Source organism: Hipposideros armiger, unplaced genomic scaffold, assembly GCF_001890085.2.
Source record: "Hipposideros armiger isolate ML-2016 unplaced genomic scaffold, ASM189008v1 scaffold_41, whole genome shotgun sequence".
NCBI classification, from domain to species: domain Eukaryota; kingdom Metazoa; phylum Chordata; class Mammalia; order Chiroptera; family Hipposideridae; genus Hipposideros; species Hipposideros armiger.
In genome coordinates this window covers 5501543-5514568 of record NW_017731391.1, presented here as the reverse complement: position 1 = coordinate 5514568, position 13026 = coordinate 5501543, and the positions used below count along the sequence as shown (strand labels likewise).

At 35.0% G+C, this 13026-nt stretch overlaps 1 protein-coding gene across 1 annotated transcript in view; it reads left to right on the top strand.

Moving 5' to 3' along the window:
* Positions 1-13026, top strand: part of GRM1 (glutamate metabotropic receptor 1) — a 391756-nt gene that overhangs the window by 128140 nt on the left and 250590 nt on the right. The window lies entirely within an intron of this gene.

Below are 13026 nucleotides of genomic sequence, written 5' to 3'. Positions count from 1 at the left end.
ACACACACACACACACACACACACACACACACACACACACACTTTGCACACAAAACTGGACTCCAAAGATGGTAAGGTGTGCTCTACTGGGTTGAACATTAGTTCCTGGATTTCACTGAGAGTGGCGCTGTTGTCATTTTCCTGACAGATGAGAGCAGAGCAGTCAGTGACAAGATAAGATTATTTCAGAAAAGAGGGAGAAGTTGCCAGAATGTCTTGTTCTGGACAATTATTCTTTTCATTTGCTTCCCACCCTTTCCACCCCATCCCCCAAACACACACACACACACACACACACACACACACACACACATGCTTATGTATTCATACATCTTAAGCACAGAAATCGTAATGCGTATTGGTGGATGGAGGTCAGCAGTGAATATGGAAATATATATTAAGAATTGAAATTTAAAGTGTTGGTTAAATGCAAATGAAAACAAGTATCTGAACTTTGGAACTTGATAGTATAATTTCTTACACTTATAAGATGGCTAATGGTGATGCTTTCAAAATGTGATTTCTGGAATTGCGGGTGGTGGGTTCCAAAATCTCTGCTCTTCTTTCTAGATCATATGTACTTATATAGAAATAGATTTTCAGTACCATTGTATTTTTCATAGAGGTTTTGACTTAACAGGTATCTTGTTTAATCTGCCATCTTCTAATATCACATAAAAGAACTGGTAAAATATTCCAAGGAACCTACTGAGTTTGCCTGAATGAAAGCCACCTCTTATCTACGACTCTGTCACACTCATCTTCCAGATTTCTTTCTCTTCTCCCAATTCCTCTACTTGCTAGAGAGTACATTCAATCTCACCCAAAAGAACCTCAGCCACTCACCCTCTTTAGGAAACAGGGTGGTGGTGTTGGCTCCTCACTGGGCCTTTCCCTCTTGTCCTTGGGCTTGTGGTAATGACTACAATAGTAAAACCAATATCACCATCATCTGGAACTAGAGGTGCAGAACACCTCAAAGGCTTTCGAGAAGGAGGCAGGATAGAAATACAACTAAATTAATAAAGAAACAAAAAACAATACCCTTTAGGCATGAGGAGGTATGGAGTCAAAGGCAAAGTATAATTCAAGATTAAGAAAATTATTGAATTTGGGTAAAATTGGTTCACTGCTTCAAAACATCATTTTCGCATCTTCAGCATGATGCAGCTACTCAAGAAATCAAGTCTTTTAAGGAGTTTTTAAAGAAGGATCATTATTTCTTTTGTGAGTGAAAAGGATGTAAGCAGCATTGTTGAAGTGTTACCGGGAGTAAGTTTCTAATACCTGCACCAGGAAAGATGGCCTGCAGATATTTCGTCTTTTTCACTGATTTTGTAAAATGGCTGCTTTTATGAAGGGTGCTTGTTTAAAAAAAAAAAATCTCAGGCTTAACATTTTCAGGAGAACAACTTGGTTCTCTTTGTCTAGTTTGTAGATTCGTTCTCTCTAATATCCCTGAAGAAGCTATCTACTTGAATTTGGAGATCTTGAACAAATGTGGCAAATATGTGAGCTTTGGGGTACACAGACTGCCTAACTGTGAAAAATAATTATACAAAATGCTGCAGTGAGTAATTGGAGTATAAAGAACTCATTCCCCCATTATTATTTTTAAAAGCTGGACAAGGGTGTTAATATAAGCCTACCTCTCCTGCTAATAATGCATCTGAGCTCATGCAAGTGTTTCTGAGAGTCACGTGTGCTTGTTCATAAAGAAGTAAGCTCCATGTTGTATCTACTTCTTTTATTCCTCTTCATCTCTGCCCCACTTCTGTTGGGTTCTACTGACACATCCAGGGAACTTTCATCACAGTGAATGCTCCTCTCTGTAGCAAGGGTTACCGCCAGTGATGCATGGAGCCTTTGAGAGGCCAAAGCTATGCCCCACACTCTGCGCTTCTCTGCCTTTCTGGGCTGCATTCCATGAGGGTCTCTCAGCGTGCTATTGGCTTTTACTCTCACATCTTAGAGGATTTGGGGGAAAATAACCTTCTTTGTTTTTCATTCTTTGTTCACAGCTCTCTCCCAGATATGAGTCTAGATTTGAGTCCATAGGGATCTGAGCAGGGGACAATGCCAAATAGTAACACTACATGACACCTAGAATTAGCTATACCTTCAGATGTTTGATTCTCCTACTTCCTGTGGGATGAATTCTATCCCAAATGCTCCTCTATCATGCCAATAGACATTTGGTGGGCTCAGTTCCCTCTTTTTAGCAGGCATGTCCTGAAGGGTGTTCAATATCAAGTTGCAACTTCAAGCTATGTTTATAATGCTGTCAAATATACCTCCCTTTTATTTAAAGGGGGTTTCATTTATCAAATGGTAAATTCCTTTGAGGTCGGGAGCCATTGTTTACTTTCTTTGACAAAACATGCTATGATTCTGGCTGCTGCCAGATTCACAAGAGGGCATTGTGCGGATAATGATGGATCTTTTCATAGAGGCAAAAACAGGAAATCATCATGTAGATTGCAGCAAGATATTTAATTTAAAAAATTAAACTTTCTGAATGAAGATTTATATTCTCTTGCCTTCATGACTTCTCTTTTCTCTCACACTTCACATCCAACATAAAAGGAAACATTGGTGTGACCATCAAAACATATCCAGACTTTGACAATTTACTGCCATTCTTATTGCTACCATCCTGGTCCAAGCCACCATCATCTCTTATGTTGGTTATTGCAATAACCTCCTATTTGATCCTTTCCCTTCCCCACCATCTATTCTTAAGGCAAAGTGATGTCTTAAAAATTTAAGTCAGGTCATGTCTATCTTTACCTTACCTTCTCAGTACCTTAAAATGGCTTCCCATCTTTTCATAATAAAGACCCACATCCTGTTGCTGGGACTGAGTTCTGTGTAATACAATAATAAACTATAATTACAGAAATTGAATTTTTAAATAGGAATTTCTCAGAGATAATAAAAGCACTCTATATTTAATGAATGTAGGGTAATAAAAAAATATAACAAAACCCAACAAAACACGGGCTAAGAATTCTAGCTCTGTCACAAAGTAATCATGTGATCTTGTTTAAGTCACTTTTTGTCTCTGAGTCTATTTTTTTCTATAAAAATTAACAACATGGCTCCAGATTGTCTTTAAATATTTTTATAGTCCTAGAATTTATAATATATTAAGACCATGTGACCAAACTGTGATGAATGGGCAAGTATTTTTAGATTCATTTTTTTTCTAAAGTTCATGAATTTGGATTAATCAATTTACATTTTCTCACCAGTCATCTTGTTAAAACCAGGAGAGTTCATTGAATACAGTATTATTGTGTTAATCTGTGGTCATGGAATGCAGCCAGCAGACCCACAGGAAAATCAAATCTTTAACTTCGGACAAACTGGCATCTTATTCTCACCAATACGTTAACTAACCATAGTCAAGTTAACCATCACACAAAAGAATCATTCCTTCTTGGCTCTATGAAACTGCCTCTTCTGAGATGCTTCTTAGAATTGTGCTTACCATATCTATAATTAAAATTTTAATGAAGATGAGGACAATGATGATGATGATGATGATAACATTTGTTTTGGACTTACTATATGCCAGGCAATGTTCTAAGTAGTACTTTGTGTACATTAGCCATTCAATTATCCAAACAATATAATGACAGATTCTAATATATTTTGATGTACAGAGAAGTAAGGAAAGAACTTGCTGCAATGCCAGAGCTGGAATTTGAACCTAGACAATTTGACTTCAGAATCCATACTCTTAAACACTAAGTTACACTGTATGTTAAGCTTATTGTTTTGTTTAAGAGACGTTAGCATTACCCTTAATTTCCTTTCAGTTTGTTCTCTCTTCTAGAGATTTATTTCATTGTTTGGATTCACCTTCTTTGAAAACATCAACTGAATTGTCTCTGTGAGAAAATTATTTTACATTTCTAATTATTCTCTATTTCTTCGAATTCTTTTTCTGTCCTAGTACTAAATATTTTACATGATAATTCAGTAAAGGGCCATTCTTTTCAAACTCATTATTTTTTATTTTAACACGAGACTCCACAATATCATACTCTGTTTGCACACAGTCTATATCTGGAGTAAGTGGGTGATATTTCTCTCTCTGAAATCCTAAGATATAATTATTAAAATTCTAAAAGTTAACTGAGAGATTTGTTCTAATTCTTATATCATTCTTTTATTTGAAGAAAGCGAAAGTGAACATAGTTTATGTGTATGAACACATAATAAAAGCTGGCATTTATTGAGGGTTTGGTATGTGCAAGTATATTAATATATGATATATCCAGTCCTAACAACAACCCTGAAAAGTTGATTTGAAAGGTAGAGAAGTTAAACAATTACCCCAAATTCCTAAATTTAATCAGTGGTGGAGATAAGATTCAAACTTACTACTATACCATCACATATATAGGTAAATATTGAATTTTCACCTCCTCAACAATAGGAGCCAGGTTTTATACACTCGTTTATTTTTCCCATAACGCCTGGCGCAGTGTATTGATATGGCAAATATTCAAAAACTATGTCAGAAAGCTTGCAGAGTCATAGAGAGAGAAAGTGGCTTCCTTGTGTGGCCCTTGACTCCCTTTTATGTCCTAGGGTCAGTAAGCTTTACCTAGTGTGGTAAAGGTTAATGTTCTTTAATCAGCCTCTGCCTCTAGAATTTGTCTGTAAAATTATAACTAATATTTGTCTACCTCTCAGGTTGTTGTGTATGTCTAATCACAAAAAGCTGAGTGTTAGTGGTAGGTCCCTGTGGGGACCTCTGTTCCCCTAAAGGCACACTCTTCTCTGAGGGAGAGTGAGAGCTTTCTGGCTTTAGTTCTATGCCTCGTTTTGGTGTTATCCTGGGCTTCCACTCCGGTTTTCTCATCTTGGGAAGGCCTCTTCTGGTTGGTTTACATTCTTCCTTGTTAGGACTCTCTGATTGGATATACTAGGTATGTCATATTTAATTATATATTTCCCTAGCTCCTCTTGAAAATAACTACATCTTCTCACTTCTCCACTGTACAAAATAAACATCCAATAAAGATTATGGAGTCAAGAACCTTGTCCTCTCACCCTACTGTATCCTGGCCAATCAAATTATAAATATATGGTCCTTACATTTCAAATGCCTATCCCTTATTGGTGTGTGTTGTTTTATCTGCCATCTCTCCCAACTCTGCTACCTTTTCACCCATCAGACACACTGTCCATTATCTGTCACTGCAGAGAACCCCTCCCCCTCATATACACACCTAAAATTTGTTACACGAAAATGCTAACAGCACAATTTTTTAGTTGAAAACCCAACAAACAACATTAAGCACATATTCGAAAAAATGGTTGGAATGGAGTAATTGATTTTTCTGGAAAAAGGCTACAGTTTCATTTTAAACAAAGGAAATACTTGTTTTTTACAATGTAAGGTTTTTTTATCTTATTTTTCCAGAACCTAAACACATATTTGGAAAAATAACCTCTATACCCTTGAAACAAGATGATATACACCATGGTGTTATGTTTTGCACATTCATTTTTTTAAAATAAAAAATTAGTTATTTTAGATCCCATCTTTTCAGTATGAAAAATGTGGGGGAAATATTTACAGTGTGCAGCCTTCAGGCAAAATTGCAGAGGTTATGGGTTATAAAGGAAATGTGGACTTTCAGTGAAGTGTGATATCCTTCAAAATGGGTTATAACCAAGAGGTTGGCAAAGCTGATGAGGATTTGTGATGTGCAAGGGTTTCAATTTATAGATGCATAACCTGGTTTTCTTCTAGGTTCCCAATGCAGGAAGCAATTACTAACCTGCCAACAGGCCACATCTTTAAGACACTCCTGCTCCAAAGGCAGGTTCATGAGAGCTTTGTGGAAAATTACACTGATAGAAAACGACGATGAGAAATGTGTACTAAGGAAGGAGAGGGAATTCAGTTTCCAGGACTGTGGAGAATAGACATTATTTATAGGATATTGACACATATTTTAAGCACAGATCTCAGCCACAGACATACTCATGATTTCCAAAATAACTGGGGTGGCTGGTTTGCGCTAAAATTAGTAATGATTAACCCTTCCTTTACACCAATATCTATTTCCACATTCCAGCTAACAGACATCTGAAAACTGACTCATGTATCATGGTCTCTACGTGCTTTTAGGGTATTAGAAACACTGAAGGGAAGGGCTCTAGGCGCCTTCTGCATCCATAAGGCATTGACTCAGTTTGGATGAAAAAGGAGGTCATTATGATTTAGCCCAATTTGTATTTGAGACTGATGGGAGGAGATACCAGGGAATCATGTTAATACATTTTCATAGCTCCTGTGACAGTCTATTTCCAACCTGGTTGCCCGTCAGAAGCAGCAGGGGCATTTAAACTGAAGACCCCTGGATCTCACCCCAGGCCATCGTTAAAACTTGGTGAGGAGCTTTGGATCTTCTTCCTGTCTTCATCCTTTAGGGGACTGAAGATGAGTTACATTTCAGGACCATTACCCTGGGATGCCTCCCTCAGTGCTTTGCCCTCCGTTGGCGTTCGCTAGGAATGAATTGCTGACAGGACATATTTGAAAGGGAAGATGAAAGGAAAAGTTTCATTCCACTGTTTATCATTCCACCACTTGAGCTCCATTTTTTAATATTATTTCTTGAAATTTATTTGTCTCCAAGGTTTTCTTTGAAAAGTAAAGATACATCTGAGATTAGAAAATAACAACAGTAATAACAGCAACAGCAGTAAAAATAGTAATAAACACTATTTATAGCTCTGCTTTTTTTCTGGGTTTGTCTTCTCCTGATGTCCAAACAGGTCTATTGACTGGTCCCTGAAAATATAATCATGTCCCGGTTTCCAGACTAATCAAGATGCAGAGTAGGAAGCACTTAAACATGGGACAGGTTTAGCCTCAGCTGCCTGTGAGTCTAGGGTTGCCCAGGGCTGACCAACTACCACGTCCTGCTAGCTGCCAGAATTGGGGTCTGATGACTGAGTTGCCACACAGCTGCTTGTCTGGCTATATTGTCAACCTGGGAGGTCTTAAAAAACTTCAACTTCCTGGGCTACACCTCCCTCGGGTTCTAATTCAGTATGCCTCGGGATGGATCTAGGAGTTTATATGTACTTTTAAGTCAGCTTTATTGAAATTCACCAATTTTAAGTGTACAACTTGATGAGTTTTTGTAACTATATAGTGTGTAAGCACCAAGGCAATCATGGTAGAGAACATTTCCATCATGACAGAACGTTCCCTAGTGCCCTTGGCAATCATCCCTCTCCAGCCCCTGGACACAAGCAACCAATGATCTGCTTTCTGTTATTTTGCCTTTTCTAGAATTTCATATGTAGAGAATCACATAGAATGTCTGACTTGTTTTTAATTGCCCACATGCTTCTGAGATACACCCACACTGCTGTGCGCACTAGTATCTTCTTTATTGCTGACTCATATTCCATGGCATGGATGTGCTTTAATTTGCTTATCCATTCTCCTGTTGATGGGCATTTGGATTGTTTCCAGTTTTAACTATAATGAGCATTCATGTTTAAGTCTCGGTGTGGCCACGTATATTTAATTTTCTTTTAGAACTATCTAGATGTGAGATTCTGGGTCACATGGTAGGTGTATTTTTAACTTTATAAGTTAAACTTACAAGAGACTGCTGAACTGTTTTCCAAAGTGACTGTATAATTTTGCTGTTCCACCAGCAGTGCATGAGGGTTCTAATTCCTCCACATCTTCACCAAAATAGTAATTGTCAGTTTTTTTACTTTTAGCTATTCTAGTGGGTGTGTAGTGGCATCTCTTTGTGGTTTTCATTTGCATTTTCTTAATGACTAATACTGTCAAATATGTTTATGTACTTATTTGCCACTTTAATGTCTTTTTTGGTGAAATCTCTTGTATACATCTATGTCCATTTTGTTTTCAGGTTGTTTGCCTTATTATGAAATAGTAATAGTTCTTTATAATTCCTGGAACCAAATCATTTATAATCCATATGTATAGCATATATCTTCTCTTGGTATGTGTCTGTAAATTTAATTTTGTTAATAATATCTTTGGAGGATACAATGTTTTAAACCTTGAAAGTCCAGTTATCAATTTCTTATTTTATGGTTAATGCTCTTAGTATTCTATCAAGGGTGCTTTATTTACCCTAAGGGCATAAACATTTCTGTAGGAATTTTATAATGTTTGCTTTTATATTTAGATATATGATAAAATTATATATTTGGAGTTAATTTTCGTATATATTGTGAGATAAGGGTGAATGAATATTATTTTCATGACATAAGACTATCCAGTTTTTCCAGAACTATTTGTTGAAAGTACTATCATTTCCCCATTAAAATAACCTGTCATTTTGTTGAAAACAATATTGACTATATATGCATAGATATTTCTTCTTATTCACCTTCCTTATTTTCAAATAACTGAATATTTTTAGCACTCCATTTTAATCTATTTTTAATTTTATTCTTTGTGTTCTTGGTGTCATTTCTAAGAAATTATGTGTATCCAAGCTCATGAACATTTACACCTATGTTTCTTTTCTAAGAGTTTTATAGTTTTATCCTTTACAGTTAGTTGTTGATTCATTTTGAGTTAATTTTTACATGTGGTGTGAAATAGGGACCTAACTTCTTTCTTTTGCATGTAGAAATCCAGTATTCCTGCCCTATTTATTGAAAAGAGAATCATTTCATGTGGAATTGTTTTGGCATCATCGTTAGAAATCAGCCAAGCATACATGTAAAGGCTATTTTTGGACTCTCAATTTTGTTGCATTGATCTAAACGTCTAGCCTTATGATATTGATCTAAACCTCTATGTAGCCTTATGCCATCACCACACTGTTGTGATTACTATAGATTTCTAGTAAATTTTGAAATTGGAAAGTTTGAATCCTACTTTTCTAAACTGTTTTGGTTATTTGGATCTCTTGCATTTCCATATGAATTTTAAGACCGGTTAGTAAATTTCTGTAAAAAAAGGCAGTTGGTATTTTGATAGGCATGCATTGACTATCTAGATCCTCTTGGGGAATATTGCCATTTTAACAATATGAAATCTTAATCTATAAACTTGGGATGCCTATCCATTTAAATATCCCTTAATTTCTTTCAATTATATTTTCAGGGTACATGTATTGCAATTATTAAATTTATTCTTAACTTTTGTATACTTTTTGATGCTATTGTAAATGGATGTTTTTCTTAATTTCATTTTAGATCATTTATTACTAGTGTATAGAAATATAAATGATGCTTACATATTGATCTATGTCTTTCAGCCTTGGTGAATTCATTTATTAGTTTTAATAGTTTTTAGGGGAATCTTTAGGGTTTTTTTATATACAAGATGATGTTATCAGCAAATAAAAAGTTATACTCCTTCCTTTCAGATTTGGATGTTTTATTTTGTTTACTTGTCAAATTGCTTTGGCTAGAACATTCATTATAATATTGAATAGAAACACCAAGAGTGGACATTTTATCTTATATTTGGAGTCAGTCTTTCTTTTGCCATTAAATATTGTGTTAGCTATTTGTTTTTGTAGATGCCCTTTATCAGATTGTGGAATTTTACTTTTATTCATAGTTTCTTATATACCAGATCATGCTGGGTTTTGTTAATGGTTTTTAGGTATCTATTGAGTTGATCATGTGATTTTTATCTTTATTGATATGTTATATTAAGTTAACTGATTTTTGAATGTTAAACTAACCTTTCATTTCTGGGATAAATCCCACTCAATTTTAATGAAATGGTTTATATTCCTTTTTATATATTGCTGGATATAATTTGCTACTATTTTGTTGAACATATTTGTGTTTATATTTAAGAAAAATATTGTCATGTAGCTTTCTTTCCTTTTTACGATTGATTTTGGTATCTGGGTAATACTAGATAGAATGAGTGTTCCTTCCTTTTTTACTTTTTGGAAGAGTTTTTGAAGAATTGGTATTAATTATTTTTAAAATCTTTGTTTGAATTTACCAGAAAAGCCATATGTTCCTGGGCACTTCTTTTCAGGTAACTTTTTAAAATTACATATTCAATCTCTTGTTACACAGTAGGTCTACTCAGATATCTATTTCTTCTTGAATCAGTTTTGATAGTTTGTGTCTTTCTAGGAATTTGACCTTTTCATTTATAGACCAATTTTTTGGCATGCAATCATTCATAATATTCCTTTATAATCCTTTTTATTTCTGTAAGGTTGGTAGTAATGTTCCCTTTTCCATTGCTGATTTAAGTAATTTGAGTCTTCACTAATTTTTCTTCATCAGTTTAGGTAAAGGTTTGTCAATTTTGTTGATCTCTCCAAAGAACCAACTTTTAGATATCTTTTTTTAGAATTTATTTTTAATTATTTTTTTATTTTTTAAAGTTATAGTTGACATTCAATGTTATTTTATATTAGCTTCAAGTGTACAGCATAGTGGTTAGACATTTATATAATTTATGCAGTGATCTTCCTGATTAATCTCATACCCACCTGTCACTATACATAGTTGTTGCAATGTTATTGACTATATTCTTGATTTTTCCCTTTTGTTTTCCTATTCTCCACTTCATTGGAATCATCTCTAATCTTTATCATGTTATTCCTTCTGCTTGCTTTGGTTTCAGTTTGATCTTTTTCCAGGGTCTTAAGGCAAAAGGTTAGGTTGTTGATTTGATATTATTATTTTTAAATGTGTTTATAGCTACACACTTTCTTCTAAGCATTGCTTTAGCTGCACCCTGTAATTTTTGATATTATGTCTTTTCATTCATCTCAAAGTATTTTCTGTTTTCTCTTTTGATTTCTTCTTTGACCTCTTGGTTATTCAGTATTGTGGTATTTAATTTCTACATATTATTAATTCCCCAAATTTATTTTTTATTGTTAATTTCCAATTTCATTTCATTGTAGTTGAGAACATTCTTTTTATGGCTTTCTTTCTCTTAAATTTATTAAAGCTTGTTTTATTACCGAGTTATGGTCTAACCTGAAAAATATTCCAAGTGCATTTGAGAAGTTTCCTGCTGTTGTTGGGTTGAGTGTCCTATAGATGCCTGTTAGGTCTAGTTTGTTTATAGTGTTGTTAAAGTCTTCTATTTCCTGTTGCTATTCTGTTGTGCTGTTCTATCTATTATGAAAAATGGGGTATTAAAGTCTCCAACTATAGTCTGTGTGCTTAACAATGCAGATATATTCTGAGAAATGTGTCCTTAGGTGATTATCTCATTATACAAACATCAGAGTGTACTAACACAAACCTAGATGGTGTAGCTTACTACTGTAATTATATGTGCTATACTTTTATATGACTGGCAGTGCAGTAGGTTTGTTCACACCAGCATCATGGCAAACACATGAATAATGCATTGTGCTACGATGTTACCATAGCTACGACATAACTAGGCGATAGGACTATTTCAGCTTTATTATTGTGGAATCACTGTCATATGCAGCACTGATTGAAATTTCATTATGTGGCACATGACTGTATTATTGTTGAATTGTCTGTTTTTCTTTTCAACTCAGTTTTTGCTTCATATATTTTGAATTTCTGTTGCTAAGAGTATATGTGTTTATAATAGTAATATCTTCCTGGTGGATTGACACTCATCATTAGAAAATGTTCCTCTTTATATCTAGTGATTCTTTTTGTTTCAAAGCTTACTTTTTTCTGATATGAGTATAGCTACTCCAGTCTTTTATCATTACTATTTACATGATATATCTTTTTCCATCCTTTCGCTTTCAACATATTTATAATCTTTGTATCAAAAAATTTGTCTCCTGTAGACAGCTTGCAGTTGGATCTTGCTTTTATAACTCTAGTCTTGTGATCTCTGCCTTCTGATTTTTTTGTTTAATACTTTCACATATGATGTAATTATCGATATAGTTGTAGTTAAACTGACATTGTACATTTTGTTCTCTGTATATTTCATGTTTTTGTTTCTGTATCTCTCCTTTAATCATTTTTTTTCACTATATTTTTCAAAATTATTTTTTTGTTGGTAGTTCTAGGGCTTACCATATAAAGTGGACCCTTGAAGGAGGCACGGGCTAGAGATGCTGAACTTTTAAGCAGTTGAAAATCTACATATAACTATAGTGGGTCCTCTGCATATGCAGATTCCCAACCATGGAGTTGATCCTTAAATAATGCAGGTTTGAGTTGCACAGGTCAATTGCACTATGGTCAATTGAAAAAACCCCACATGTAAGTGGACCTGCACAGTCCAAATCCATGTTGTTCAAGGGTCACCTGTATTTTCAATCTATGGTTGGGAATCGTGGAAGCAGAAGGCTGACGGTAGTTACATGCAGATTTCTGATTGTGCAAGGGGTCAGCTCCCCTAACCCTCATGTTGTTCTAGGGCCAACTATCCTTTTCACTCCGGAATTTCCTCTTAATTCTTTTCTATTACTAGTATCTCTTTATTGATATTTTAGACATTGTTATTATATCCCCCTTTGCTTCTTTAAGCATGGTTTCCTGTTGAAAACCTCATGTTTTAGGTAATGTTTTATAACAGCTCTGGATACAATTCCCTTACCTTCTCTCTGGGGCTTGTTTTTGTTGTTTATGTTTTTATTGGTTTTGTGGCTTAACTAGGTTGTTTTAGTGAAGTCTATTTTCCCTCACAGTGTGAAATGTTTGGTTTTGCTCCTCAGAGGGTGGAGCCTTGTGTGTGTGCATACTCCCCCGGGGATGATAGTGGTTTAAGCAAAGCTCTCTCAGTTGTCTCTTTCCCTGATCTCTCAGTTAAGTAACATACCTCATTTGTTACCACTCTCAGCTGTTCAAACTTCACTAATTACTGGCTGATAGCTCCCTTGTTTTAGACGATGCCTGGGGGCATAAATTCTCCATATTCTGATTCACTTAAATTTGGGCATGAGTAATTTTTGAAGCCAAATATGTTTGGATTTTTTCTTTCTTTTTTTTAAAAGATTTTTATTGGGGAATTGGGGGATAGGAACAGTGCTGGGGAATTGGGGGAAGGGGAACAGACAAGTTGCT